Genomic DNA, 15,798 nt, shown 5'->3' on the forward strand with positions numbered 1-15,798 from the left:
CACGCTAGTTCTCTGGCGGGGCCTGAGGCATGGGTGAGCGTGCTGGGGGAGGGCAGGGGGAGGGCAGGGAAGCGGTGGCGGTGGCGAGGACTGTTGTTCCCCTTTGGAGCTTGGGGAGGAGAGTGGGCCTAGGGCTTGACAAGTGCCACTTCTGGCAGGTTTGGAAATTTCCAAATAAATCTTTGTTTATTGGTGGCAAAAAAAAAAAACAAACCCTATTTCCTATCCTATTGTCATCAGCCTGCTAAAAGCCTTTATCAGTTGAAATGAGGCAGCTCATGTCACTCTAGAGCCATGTTCTTATTGCACGAACAGCATCCTTGGGTTTCAGCAACATGGCAGACCCGAGGCCTAGTGTGACATTTTGAAGGACAAAGTTAAGTACTTCTTTAAGTCATGTATATACAGGGCACGCCGATGTGAAAACTGAAGCTCGTGTCTGTAAGATGCATCCTTCTGGTTTTATATCTCTAACTCACAGGAAACCTCATTAAGTCACATCTTCTAATTAGGACATTTGGAAAATTCATGTCAGGGTAGTGTCTGAAGTTTTGTCTTTGTGCCATTGTTCAGAAATTTCCTGATGCTGCTGAAAATAAGGAGATTGGGGTCATGTTTAAGCAATTTAAGAGGACAAATTGCAGTATTTTCAGACTCCTTCAAACAATTCCAAAGCATCAATTTACATTAAAACAATGACTATGGTAATTACAAATGATGCTAATTTATTGATTAAAGATGAGTGGACACTATGGAAGCTAAAAAAAAACACACACAAGAAAGGGTTCTGAAGAACCTAGGGGCAGGACAGGAATAAAGACACAGACATAGAGAATGGACTTGAGGACACGGGGAGGGGGAAGGGGAAGCTGGGACGAAGTGAGCAAGTGGCATGGACATATATACACTACCAAAGGTAAAATCCATAGCTACTGGGAAGCAGCCGCATAGCACAGGGAGATCAGCTCCATGCTTTGTGACCCCCTAGAGGGGTGGGATAGGGAGGGTGGGAGGGAGACGCAAGAGGGAGGGGATATGAGGTTATATGTATATGTATAGCTGATTCACTTTGTTATACAGCAGAAACTAACACACCATTGTAAAGCAATTATACTCCAATAAAGATGTTTAAAAAAAAAAAGTGGAGACCTCAGACCCACGTTGTTACCTTGTTAACCTTGTCTGAATTACCATATGTGATTTAAAAGTCACAGTGTGCTTTTGTTTAAAATATGTTAAAATTCAGACTTTTTTGCTGATTTGGAAAAGCATTTTCTCCAGACATTCCTCATTAACGAGGCCTCATAGCATTCTGAACTGAAGGCTGTGGTGGAAGTTAATCATACTTACTAGGAGGCCTGTACTGTTGCTTACACCCTACGACACATGCTTCCCTCCATACGTGATGGATGGCTTGCAGTAGGATGTCTGAGCAGAACTGGTCTTCATGAAAAGCTTAATTGGAGGCAACTGCTAGTTGCCTCCAGAAACCCACTGTAGGTTCCAAATCTCCAGTCATTTTGTTATGTAACAATCCAGCGTTTAGCCTTTTGTATTACAGAGACCTCGCCCTTCCCAACTCGAGTGGGGTCCTTCTAGGTCAGAGTTCTCTCAGGGATGCAGCAGGTGAAAGTAAGATGCCCTAGAACACAGATGGGATCAGATTTTGCCTGGTCAAAACAATAAAGGAAGGATCATGAAGCCTCAGTTGCAAAGAACTAGGCGCAAATCATAACCATAAATCGTATGCTTCAGGAACTGGGTTGAGATAGAGGTATCGATTCGAAGGTTAGAGGTCAAGTTACAAAATGACAGCAGCAACCTCTGTGATTTCTGCTTCCTGGCTGGGACAGAGCATTGAAGAAAGGCGGATACAGTCTTGTAGTTCTTTGTGGGCTGAGGGCGTGACCTCAAGAATAGCTACCTGCTGGTGAAGAGAGCTGGGGATAGGAGTAGGGATAACCCTTCTGGAATCATTTCCTGCGTGTAGTGCATGTGCAGATACGAGGCAGGTACGAGGCAGAACCAAACGCGGTGTGACTAAAGAGAGAACACAGTAGAATGGATTGTTTCTATGCTTCTTTGTAGTGCTGGCTAATTCAGGCAGCAAGAAAACAGATCGTAGCCAGTGGTGAATGTATACCCCCGAGCAGCAGTGATGGTGACTGATTTATAGGATACTTACTGGTTCTATTAACACCTTTCCTTAGATTTTTATTATAATGTGAATTTTGATTTTTGTGTTTGCCGTGTTTATGTATTGCATAAGATCTCCTGTCTGACTTCTTAAATATTTCCTTTCGGATTATCCAGACCTGTTCAGCCTCAAGCGTCCACAGCAGGGAGTTAATAGAATAGCTGCTGAAGACTGCAGTGCAGTGTCAGCATGCTGCATTCTCTGAATTGTGTCTGCTGAGATGGCCTTGACACCATCTGAATTTATGCGTGACCCTTGCTCTCTTAGCAAGTCATCCTGGCTCTCTTGGGGAAGAGAATGTAAGTAAGACACACCAGAGCTGCTCCTGATTCACTTTCCAGTAAGGAGCATTGATGCCCTGGAGTAGGTAAAGGCCAAATTATATTATTGGATGCCTGCAAAATTCCCTTCATTGAAGAAGATAGATGAATGCTTTGCTAGCTAAGACATTTTTTCATCAAATACAGTGGACCACCTAACTTAATCTGCACTCTGGTCATTAACCTTTCTCTTGTAAATTATTATTTAACTTCCCATCTGGGGAAGATAATTGAGTAAAATATCCTTCTATTGGTCTTGGTATGTAGTACTTTTTTGTTCTGATCTCTGAAAGGATTACGGATTTATGTGTTTGAGTGCTATAACTCATTTGTTTCCAAAAGGATTTCAGGAGGTTTACAGATTAAAATATACAAAGTAAAACATGTAAGGATGAAGCAGAAAAAGTAAATGTTACTAAGCAACTGGAAAGAGCTAGTGAATACAAAGCCCTTAAATTTAGGCTTTAAGGGCTTTTATACATGTAGTAGAAAAGGAAGCACGGGTTATATAGTTTTCACTTTTTGACAAAGGAAATCTTAGTTATCTATAGAGACAGGTTTTTTTGTGTGTGAAATAATTCACATGTGATTTTTATATCATGTGAATCATTGTATTAAGAGCAGTGAGTTTCCACAGACATAGAGAACAGACTTGTGGTTGCCAGGTGGGAGTGGGGGAGGGAGAGGGATGGACTGGGAGTTTGGGGTTAGCAGATGCAAACTATGAAATTTAAAATGGAAAAACAACAAGGTCCTACCGTATAGCACAGGAAACTATATCCAATCTCCTGGGATAAACCATAATGGAAAAGAATATAGAAAAAGAATGTATATATGTGTATAACTGAGTCACGTTGCTATACAGCAGAAATTAGCATAACGTTGTAAATTAACTACACTTTAATGAAAAAAAGAAAAAAAAAGAACAGTTTCATAGTTGACAGTATCTTTAATAGCTACATTTCAAAAGGTTCCATTCCTACTACCCCATACTGCCTAAGTCTCCATCTGTGAAGGCGCCTTGCCCAGGGAGGCAGAGACACTATGGCCCAGGTACTTAGCTGTGTGATGCTCTAATTGCGTGTGATAGAACTTGGCACGTGTGCCACAGATCTGTGACTAGTTAACATGTGCAACTGGACTGCCTTTCTCAAATAGCAGTTGTTTTGAACAAAGCTTTAGCAGGGGCTCGGCCACATTTGGAACTCAATTATGTCATAAGAAAGGCTACTTTATCTAAAGTTCTTAGATAAAGGCTACTTTATCTAAAGTTCTTTTTGTTAAAGGGAGAGCAGTGTTTTTAGACAGTTGAACTCCTAAACCTGTTGATGGAAACATACAAGTGTCAGGTTTTACGTTCTGCCCAAATAAGAGGTCGACACGGGGTCAGCACATGCATAAGCAAAACGACGTCCATGGATAAACATTATCTGGAGACTTCCTTTCTCAGTTAAATTCATTCTAGCAAATATTAAAGAACTTCCCCTGTAAGCTAGACCTGGAAGTCCAGACTCAAGTAAGCCACTGACCTGACGCTACTAATTTGTTGAGGCCCCCATGTGCTCAACCATACCAAAAAGTCTCTCTCTCTTAATTCCCCAAAGCACAACTAAGTCTTGGCTCTAGTACCCAACAAGACTTCTCTAAAAACTTTGGGATTGATGAAGGGAGTTCAGAACAGAAAGGCAGAGCTTATTACTCAGGCATATAAAGGAATGAAATAGTGCCATTTGCAGAGACATGGATGGACCTGGAGATTGTCATACAGAGTGAAGTAAGTCAGAAAGAGAAAAGCAAGTATCATATAATAATCACATATATGTGGACTCTAGAAAAATGGTACAGATGAACTTATTTGCAAAGCAGAAATAGAGTCACAGACGTAGAGCAGAAACTTATGGTTACGGGGGGGAGGGGGAGGGATGAAATGGGTGATTAGGATTGACATATATACACTATTATATATAAAATAGATAACTAATGAGAATCTACTGTATAGCACAGGGAACTCAGTGCTCTCTGGTGACCTAAGTGGAAAGGAAATTTTAAAAAGAGTGGATATATGTATACGTGTAACTGATTCACTTTGCTGTAGGCAGAAACTAACACAACATTGTAAAGAAACTATATGCCAGTAAAAATTAATTTTTAAAAATGAGATTTAAAAAAAAAGGCAGAGCTGAAGGACCTGTTCTGGATAACACTGTCCCCAAAGTCCGTGGGCTATGACCCCTTCCTCAAGAAAGGGCTCCCTTGTGAGCCCCCTGAAGCCACTGTGTTGGAGAGTCTCTCTTACTTCCCTTAGCGAGAACCCCTTTTACCAAACACTATGTCTCTTCTGGTCAGAGTCTAAGCCCCTTAACCTAGTCTCTGGTCCCAGAGAGAGGGGGAACCCCATTTCCTCTACACCTGGGCTCTCTTAATTCAGTAGCCACTAACAACTGAGTACTAACTTTCATTTAAATTAAATGTAAACTTCTATGCCTCATTCCCCAGAACCACATTTCGGGTGCCCAGTTTCCACGTGTGGCTAGCAGCCATTGTATTAACACTGTATACGTAACATTTCCATCATCACAGAAAGTTCTTTCGAGCAGAGCTGAGACACCATCAGGCTCAGGCCTCCTTCCCTTCGGCGTCATAATTATCTCTAAATGCCACCTTCCCCTCCAAGGAAAGTGATGCTTTCAGCAGGAGCAGTTTTACTCCTAATAGACTCGCCCCTTTCGGCTCCAAAAGCAGATTGCCGCCTTTCCCATCATGTAAGCAGAGACCGCCGTGACCACCAACAGCAATAAAACTGAAATCTTCTTCCAAAGAGGACTAAAAATACTGCTGGCAACTTGAACATAGTCATTTCTCCCCAGTTCATGCCATGGAGAGTTCAGAAATATCAGAGATTGAGATAGGTCTCAAGAGAGGTCTCCAATTGCCAGAGATTAATGCCGCAGTTACTTCTGTGAGCCTCTGTTTTTTAATCTGGGTAAAAGATGCTTGTATCCCGTTCCTCAAAGACGCTTTCTCTGACCCCCTACAATAGGTCACTCCCCTCCTTGCCCCAGTGTGTGTGCTCATCGTGCCCTGTTGGTCCTGTCCCGTGATTGGCCTTGAAACTTAATTCTGTGCGAGTGTTTGTCTTGCACACTGTGTTTATTACCTAAGCCCCTTGCAGGCTGAGATGCCTTATTCACCCTCTATCCCCAGCTCCTCCACGGGACATCTTTCCTCACCTGGTAAATATCCTCTTTCCAAATGCTTACCACATTCCTGCCTCTGTGATAATGACTTTAACGTGAACTTCTTCTTTTCAATCCTCCGGTGAAGGACTCAGCCGTGGAGAATGTGTCTCTTGCCATGTAGATTTTGTAAGAGAGGTAGGCATTTTATTTCAGAGAACCATTCCTCAAGGTACTGGGGGCAGGCAGGACCTGTATTTTTGCTGCCTGGCAGCCCTTGATCTGCCTCCCTGAGTGGTACCTTTCACGTACTGACGGAGCTGCATTCCATTAAGCCAGAGGGTGGTACCATGAAAGCATCCAGGACGTTGCCTGCTGCAGAATAAGTGCTCAGCAGATGCTCATTTTCTTCCTTTCTTCTGTAGGTAAAAATGTGTAGTAATCATGATATAAAATAGTCGTGATTTGAGTGTTTAGTAAGTCCCAGCTTCCTTGTTAAGCATTGTGCGTGCATGAGCGGAACAGTCCTATTCAGGCTAAAGTAGAGGTGTCGTGAAATACGCCCCACACACCCTGTGCTTCACCTCCCCTGCAGGACTCTGAGTTCCTCGAGGGCAGACCTACGTGTTATTACACATTTGGGGATCCCTGGAGTGTAACCCACTACCTAGCACTGGGAAGGACTCGATATATATTTGTTGAATTCAAGAATGAATCAACAGATAACTTCCAGGCCTCCTTATCCACTATTCCTGGGCACCCAGTACCTATTCAAACCTGCTTTCCTCAAGCCCCAGTCCTCTCCCTGGTCTATCAGAATTTCAGGCTGAGCCTCACTTGGTGTTAGGGACCCACTTCCCAAACTGATGTGAGCTGCATGAAGGGGGATGGGAAATCCACAGGATTCTGTTAGAGGGGTAGAGGCAAGTGCACCGAACCCAAGTATTGAATGTCAGACGCTGAGAGGCAAGTTGATTTGAGCAGCCACGAGTCTTGCGATTCAGCAGCGTAGCGGACCTTGGAAGACACGCCTAGAACAAAGGGCTAGTCACCAAGGTCTGCTGCCCGGCTTCGTTCAGTTAAGGGTGTTTGAAGCAGAGCCTCCGTTTCTGAGCTATCAAAGCCCAATCAAGGCCACCACCAGCCAGTGCTAGATCATCAGCCACTCAAACGTGGAGAAGAGGTGAGCATCGCTTCAGCAGGAGGGTGACTTTTGTAGTGTTTTCATAAGGGTCCAGGGCTTCCGGAGACGCTACTGTAGTTTGTGTGGCGATGCCATTGCAAACACATTAAAAAAAAATATTTTCCCTGCATTATACAATTTATTTTTAAAATAAAATACAACAAAGCAAAAGAAAGAAAAGAAAAACCGCCCATAAGGGTCCTATTTTGTTAACGTTTAGATGTCTGTCCTTATAAAGCCCAAACACACACACACATACACACACACACGCACACACACACGTACTCATTCATTTTTATTGATACGTGTTTTCAAATATAAAATAAGTTATGTTTATCTCCTAGTATAGGTTCAACAGCATTAAAGACACTTTTTTTTACATCTTTATTGGAGTATAATTGCTTTACAATGGTGTGTTAGTTTCTGCTTTATAACAAAGTGAAACAGTTATACGTATACATGTGTTCCCATATCTCTTCCCTCTTGCGTCTCCCTCCCTCCCACCCTCCCTATCCCACCCCTCCAGGCGGTCACAAAGCACCGAGCTGATCTCCCTGTGCCATGCGGCTGCTTCCCACTAGCTATCTACCTTACGTTTGGTAGTGTATATATGTCCATGCCTCTCTCTCGCTTTGTCACAGCTTACCCTTCCCCCTCCTCATATCCTCAAGTCCGTTCTCTAGTAGGTCTATGTCTTTATTCCTGTAAAGACATTTTTAATGGGTTATATAAACCTCCTTTGGAATGAAAATGGAGATTTGGGAGCCTTTAGCAAAGAAATGTGAGTTATGGAGAAGTCTCAGTGTGGTTACTGCATTACCCATATTCTTGTTACCATGGTGATATTAACATCTCAGGAAGAACAAAACCAGTAAGTAAGCGGAGGCCAGAGTGGTGAGAGATAGACCTTTTCTAGAGAATTGCTCTCTGCATGCCATGCAATCTTGTTCCTGCCTTTTTCATTTAATCCCCTGAATGCCACATCAAAGGAGAATCTCCTATATAATTTTTTAAGGGAATGTTTTTGTCTTAAACCCATGAGTACATTGGAGCTTATTAACATCCTACCCTGTGGTATGGGATGTGTGTTGTTGTCTGAGGAGCTGAAGTTTCTAAGCTGTAGCAGCCTAGACTGAGGAGGAAAGTTCTCAGATGCATGCTGGAGCCCTGGCTCTCATCCTGGCTGTGTCATCGATCACTGATGTGGTCCAGGGCAAGCCTCTTCATCATGTAGGCTGCATTTTTCTTTTCTTTTTTTTAAAAAATTTATTTATTTTATTTATTTATTTTTGGCTGTGTTGGGCCTTCATTGCTGCACATGGACCTTCTCTAGTTGTGGCGAGCGGGGGCTACTCTTCCTTGCAGTGCACGGGCTTCTCATTGCGGTGGTTTCTCTTGTTGCGGAGCACGGGCTCTAGGCATGTGGACTTCAGTAGTTGCAGCACGCGGGCTCAGTAGTTGTGGTGCATGGGCTTAGTTGCTCCGCGGCATGTGGGATCTTCCCGGACCAGGGCTCGAACCCACGTCCCCTGCATCGGCAGACGGATTCTTAACCACTGCGCCACCAGCGAAGCCCTGCGTTTTTCTTATTAGCCAGATAGGAGAGAGATCAATCAACCACAAGCCCTTCCCTTCTGCCTGACCACCTTATCTGACAGGGATGGAGGCCTTTCGCAGAAGAGAGTAGGTATAGTACAGTGTCAAAGCAAACAGCAAGGCAGTCAGGCTGCTGGAGTTCCACACTGGTACTGTGGCTTACTTTCTGTGCTCCTGGGCAAGTTATTCATGCTTCTTCAGCTTTGTCACCCGTAAAATGGGTCCGAAAATAGTACCCAATGCATAGCATCATTGTGACCGCACGAAATAGTCCATATGAATTGCTTAGCGTGTGGGCCAGGGTCCTAGCCATGTTTGTGCTGGTGGTGGTGATTAATGCTTACATCTGGGAGGAGACCCATCAGTGTAAGACACAGTCACCTGTCAAGCGTGACACATGTCAAGCAAGTGGCATCACGTCAGCTCTCGAGAGTACTTCTGGAGCTGGTCAGACATGGTGCGTCCCAGAATGTTGGAGTTACAGTGTTTGTGTTGTGTCTGTCAGCATGAGAAGGGCAGCCTTTACCAAATGATTAACATGACGTTGTTTGAGACAGTAAGAACGCCAGTAAAAAAAGATCATAGAAATTGGAAGGTACATATTTCCCTTTGTTTCACTTTTCGTCTTTGAATATATGCCCTGCTTCCTGCAGTACAGCTCTAGAATTGTTGCTCTGAGAACATGTTTAAATGACCCGAATAAATCCTATTTTGAAATTCCGTGAAATAAAGTTCTATTAAGTTAGGAGTTGGCAGTGCTCGCTTTATTCATTTGCACTTTAAAAGGGAATAATTCATTAGCTGTAGAATTTTCATTTCCTCCACTGCGGCCCTCCACTGAACATTCGGACCATTGTTCACACTTCCTGTTGTCAGAAGGTGCACTTGGATGAGCTCAGATGCACCCTGGTCCCCTCCTGGGCATCTTAGTTCTTTCATGAGAAAATCTTGCTCTTGTTCCTCTGGTGGTTTGAAGCATATACAGGAAGGGCGAAGGGGCACCTAGAGCGAAGCGTTTAGGACTTTGAAGAACCAAACGTTGCAGAGAGGTGAATTGGGGACACATGCGCGATCCTTTATTGGCTCTCTCACAAGTCAAAGCGGTAGGTTCCAAGAAAACAAGTTCAGGGAGGAGATCAGCATGGACTATCATAGTTGAAAAAAAAAATTGAAAAGCTAAGCTGTGATGGACATGAAAGGATTAGACTCAGCTCCAGGAAGTGGAGGCTGAGGCCCATTTGCACATGTGAAATGAGGCTGGAGATGAATGGCGAGTCCAAGCCTGTGGGGAGGGACTCCCCGAACCCCTGGCTGGGCTGAGGGCACTGGCCTGGATCCTGCAGGTAGAAGGGAGTAATTGCAGCATTTTTGGTTTGTTTGTTTGTTTTTGAGGTAATTGACATGATACACTGTATAAGTTTGAGGTATACAGTGTGTTGGTTTGATATATTTGTATATTGCAATATGATTACTACAGTTTTTGTTAGCTAATAACTCTAACATATATAATTATCATTTCTTTTTTGGGGTGAGAAAGGTTAAGATCTAGTCTCTTAGCAACTTTGAAGTTGATAATACAGTCTTGTTGACTATAATCATTATGCTGTAGATTAGATCTCCACAACTTATTTATCTACTATTTGCAAGTTTGTACCCCTAAACGACATCTCCCCAACTCATCCACTACCCCGCAGCCCCTGGTCACCGCCATTCGACTCTCTGTTCTTACAGGTCTTTAAATGGAGAAGTGGAATGATGGCTGGCATGTAATGGGGCAGGGCTGGGATAGCTAAACCCCCTTCAGTGCGTGGGACATCCTCATGCCAGTGACAGTGTCCCAACCAGAATGCCAGTGGTGCCCCCTCTGAGACAGCATTGCTGGATTGATCATCTCTTTACAGCCAAGAGATGGAGAGATGGGAACGTCCCCAGATGGGAAAGAAGGGCCGGGCAGTTCGTGTTCACTCTGGGACTGCTCTGCAGCGGGCAGCAAGCTTCCCCCATGATGCACCCCTCAGAGTTGGTTGGACTGGAAGACCCTGAGGGTCCTTTCCGCTCTTACTACTGAGACTTTGAAATAGGAGGTGGAAAAAACTTATCCAAAATTCAAACTAATTTAGGAAATGGCTTTCATTTATGACTACGTACTCCAGTAAGTTTCCTATACATTATTTCCTTTATTCTTCACAGTTATCCCGTGAGATGTGGGTATGAGTTCCATTTTACACCAGGGAGCGAGAAGTTAAATAACTTGTGTTTCAATTAAACTGTACGGCTTCAAGGTGGCAGAGCTTGAGCTAAGAACAGCAAAGTAAATCAGTCAAGTAAAATAAGACAATAAAAACAAGCACGTAAAATAAACGACATTCAGACTGTGTAGTTCATGATATTCTAACGTCAGAGGGAGTGTGTACCGGGCTTTGGACTTAATCCAGGGTCATCCCAGGAAAACCAGAACTGCCAGTAGTCTCTCTTCGACCAGCTGGCTACTCGTTTGCTGCCTGCACCAGTTGCAAAATGAATTAAATACATTTTTCAAGATTTTAAAGGTTTCTTTGTTTTTAACTCACTACGAAATCCCATCTCGCATTTAAGGACGTTTTAATTGAAAGATGAGCAAACTTAAAAAAACTGACACATGATCAAATTCATTCTAAAAGGCAATGCATTCATATTGCCACTACATGTTATTTATTATCTCTATCAGTCCTGCATTTTTGAACCCCTAACGATCATGCTTTGAAATGGACTCTCGATATTTAGAAACGTAATGGCTTTATGACGAAAAGGTATCATGTACGTTTTCTGGTAAGAAATACAAGGCAGGCTTGTCCAAGGAGCACGTCCCTCTGAGTTTGAAAATGAAAAACCATTTTCTCATAGCCTCCAACCGGCCTTGCAGCCGGTTTTCCCTAGCTGGCCAGCATCTTCCCATTCCCCTGGACCGGGATTCAGTGCTTCAGGGATGGGGCCTCGCAATCTGTGTTTTTTTAACAAGTTCCTCAGGTGATTCTTCTGATCGAGCCTATTAGAAAACATTGACTGAGGCCGTGCTATGAAAATCTTGTCTCCATATAAATTGTCTAAAGTTGAGTCACAGAAATCGCAAAAAGTTTTTTGCTTGTAAAAACTACCTTTATGTTTATAAGCCCATAATAATATAACCTTGAATTTACAGCATATCTACAGCTTACAGCAGCGGTCCCCACCCTTTTTGGCACCAGGGACTGGTTTCGTGGAAGATAGTTTTTCCACGGACTTGGGGGCGGCGGGGGGGGGTATGGTTTGGGGATGATTCAAGAGCATTACATTTATTGTGCACTTTATTTCTATTATTATTACATCAGCTCCTCCTCAGATCATCAGGCATCAGATCTCGGGGGTTGGGGACCCCTGGCTTACAGAATACTTTTATGTACAGTGCATCATTTGAGACCCACAAGAATAGATAGTTTTACAGATGAGAACTGAGATCCCAAGAAGTCCTTTGTCCCAGATCCTACTGAGAGTAAGATGGAAGAACAAGGATGTGCGTCCAGACCCTCTAACTCATTTTTTATGTCTCAGTGTGTGACCGTCAGCCCCCAGCAGCAGTGCCAGATGGAAGCTGAGGCCGGGATGTTGGCCCCTGGGTAGCTGTGGTCTTGCTGGTCCCTGGAGGAGCTCCATCTCCTTAGAACGAGTATACTGCACACAGATAAAGCCATTTGCACTAGACTGGCTTTATTTCTTTCCAAACCATCTTTCTTTAGAAACTTCAAAGACATTATTTTCATTTTTGACGTGTTTGAAACTTCAGCAAGAATCTAATTTATTGGAAGGCCAAGTGAGGGTAGGATACTTGAGAGACTAACAGTTTCAAGTTCACTGACATCTCCAAAGCCTGAAAGAATGATTTATTTTCTGGAGGGGAAAGAAAAGTATTCAGCACAGAGATTAATTTAATTTCAGATTTATTAGAAATGATATGAGTGTGGAAAATTTATAACTATAAACCACCTTCATTTTTTTGTTTGTAAGGAATTTTACTAGTAGACTGTTAGAAAAAATATAGACTGTTATTAAAGTTACAGCATTCATTAGAAAGATTACAGGAAATCTATATCATTAGATTAACTCATTTTAAATAATTAAATTTTTTTTTTTTTTTTTTTTTTGGCGGTACGCGGGCCTCTCACTGTTGTGGCCTCTCCCGTTGCGGAGCACAGGCTCCGGACATGCAGGCCCAGCAGCCATGGCTCACGGGCCCAGCCGCTCCGCGGCATGTGGGATCCTCCCGGACCGGGGCACGAACCCGTGTCCCCTGCATCGGCAGGCGGACTCTCAACCACTGCGCCACCAGGGAAGCCCAACAAGTTATTTTGATTTGTTTGAGTTTTACTCTCCTCATCTGTAACATAAAGAAAGAAAATAGATAGTACCCCTTATTAGGGTTGTTGAGTGGGTTAAATGAGATAAGAGTTACGGAATGCCTGTGAGTTTCCTTTCTCTTTTTGAATTAATCTCATCTCTCCCCTTGGCAGTCCTGTGATGGAGGCACTGGAGGTATTATGTCCATTATACAGATGAGAATATAAGTCCATAGAGGTGTGGTTTGGTATATTTCACTATTTTGAGATAATTCCCTACCATGATCTCTTCAAATATTTCTTCTGCCCTATTTTCTCTCTTTTGCTTATGCATCTCCAATCAGCTATTTTATATCATCCCACAGCTCTTGGGTGCTCTGTTCTTTCTTTCCATTCTTTTTTCTTTTTTCTTTGTGTTTCAGTTTGGATCATTCATACTGGTGTATCTTTCAGTTCACTGATTCTCTCCTCAGCTCTGTGAAGTCTACTGATGAGCCCATCAAAGGAATGCTTCATTTCGTTTTTTTTTCACTTTTACTTTATATTTTTATTTAATTTTTATTTTATATTGGAGTATAGTTGATTTACAATATTGTGATAGTTTCAAGTGTACAGCAAAGTGATTCAGTTATACATATATATATATATTCCCTCTTTTTCAGATTCTTTTCTTATATAGGTTATTACAGAATATTGAGTAGACTTCCCTGTGCTATGCATTAGGTCCTTGTTGATTATCTATTTTATATACAGTAGTGTATATATGTTAATCCCAAACTCCTAATTTATCCCTCCCCCCAACCTTTCCCCTTTGGTAATCATAAGTTTGTTTTCTATGTCTGTGAGTCTGTTTCTGTTTTGTAAGTAAGTTCATTTATATCAATTTTTTTAATTCCACGTATAACTGATATCATATGATATTTGTCTTTGTCTGATTTCACTTAGTATGATAATCTCTAGGTCCATCCATGTTGCTGCAAATGCATTACTTCATTTTCTTATGGCTGAGTAATACTCCATTGTATATATGTACCACATCTTCTTTATCCATTCCTCTGTTGACAGACATTTAGGTTGGGAATGCTTCATTTCTGACAGTGTGGTTTTCTTATCAAGTGTTTCCGTTTGACCTAAACTCCCTAACCTTTGTTGCATGTCGTTCCCCTGTTCCACTAGATAGACTGCAGACACTGAGGAAAATAGTATCCCTGCTTGGAAGCGGCATGTGTCTTTCTTCTCCTGTCAGGCTGTACATGTGGAAGCCCAAGCCGGTTGAGTCCAGAGCTGAGCTGAGTTTCCATTTTGTTTGCAGCACAGGTTTCACGTTCCTCTAGACGGGGCTGCACCGCCTTACGCTGAGGGTGAGGGCCAGCCGTCAGAGATTCTCCCTGGTTGGTGCGCTTCCCCCGCTCAGCTCTACCTGTATCCCTGTAGCACAGAGTCTCTCTCTCACCAAGCTCCTGCCCGACCTCAGGAGCCGGCTACAGTTGCTTGTTACGTTAGGCTGGGGCTGAGGGGTCTTTCATTCTGGATCCGCTTCAGTCGTAGGGAGTATGCCTAGGCCTCGGATCTGGGTCTGTCTCAGCACTCTCGCCCTTTCTACCACGGCAGCCAACCTCTGCCTGGTATACGTGGTTGTGATCTCGGGTGGCCTCGGCCTGCAGCGGCTTGAAGCCGGACTTCAATCTGGGCAGAGATTGAAGTCAGGCCGCGGCAGTGAGCGTGCTGGACCCTAGCCGCTAGGTCACGAGGGCCAGTAGCCAATGACAAGGCCCTGGCCCATCAGCTTTGTAGAAAGGAGTTTCCACAGAGAGACGGAAAGTAGTGAAACAAGTCAATTGCATATTAGGAGGAAAAAGAGTACGTGTGAATAGACACACATGGGCAGACTCAGAGAGAGAGTCGTGCCTTTGTGGTAGTTTGTATCACTTTTATGGGGCATTTCTGCCGGGTTTCCTCTGGCCAAGCATCTTGCTTTTCCTGGCTCTGAGTCTGTATTGGGTTTAACTCAGGGTCCTACCCTATGTGCGCATGCATCTGTTAGCCAAGTTGGATATTAGCCCAGAGGCCTGTGGGAAGGTTGACATCACCTACTCTGATGTGCCCCCTCCCTTTTTGGTCCCCTAGGAGGCTTTCTGCACACGTGTAGTTGGGAAGGTCTCCTTGACCTCAAGAATGAGGAATATGTGGTCTCTTTTACCTGGGCATGGCTCAGGTTCTCCTCCCTCCTGTATTATGTTCATCTTGGAGTATCTATCCACAGGGGACAAACTCCAGCTGCCCAGCCTGGGGCCCATCTATCTCCTGTCTCAGTTGTAGATTTGGAGGTTCCTCATATATACTGCCAAACTGCATCCCAGAAAGCAGACACACATTTGCGCGTCCTGAGCGGCTAATGAGGTTCTCCTAAACAAGCCTTTTTGTCTTTAACATCATTGGACTCTTGATTCGGTGGGATTCCATAATTTTGTGACCCGCTTGTATAATGGAAATGCAGCAGTGGACCTGGTACCTAGTAGAGCATAAAAGATTTTTATTGGTTAACTGAGGAATCTAAATAGAAATGTCCTGTTGACCGGTCCAAAGGTCCCACTTTGATTTTGACTTCTTCCTAATTGATGGAAGCAGTCGCTACCTGATTCGGGAATACAAAAGTATGTGTTTCACTCAGAAGCTCCATTTGACGAACATGAGAAGCCTAGTCTTTAGGCAAAGCCTTTATGATCCCTGACTGGAAATACCACACACACACCCCCTACCCCGAGGATCTAGAAAACTGAATTCTGATGCTGATTCTGCCTCTCATTAGTTGTCTCTTAATATACAGATTACTGATCAGTTCTATCCCTTAGTTGATTGATCAAATGGGATTAATGATATATATCTTACTTCAGTAGATTGTTGTGAAGATAAAATGAAATTACATAAGTAATTTACAACACTTATTAAGTGCTGTAGAAATAGAAAGTAGTACTCT

At 43.3% G+C, this 15,798-nt stretch overlaps 1 protein-coding gene across 14 annotated transcripts in view; it reads left to right on the plus strand.

The window, feature by feature from the left end:
* The window catches only part of ANK3 (ankyrin 3), a 332,431-nt gene that overhangs the window by 128,129 nt on the left and 188,504 nt on the right, over positions 1 to 15,798 (plus strand). The window lies entirely within an intron of this gene.

This window comes from Pseudorca crassidens, chromosome 16, assembly GCF_039906515.1.
Source record: "Pseudorca crassidens isolate mPseCra1 chromosome 16, mPseCra1.hap1, whole genome shotgun sequence".
NCBI lineage: Eukaryota > Metazoa > Chordata > Mammalia > Artiodactyla > Delphinidae > Pseudorca > Pseudorca crassidens.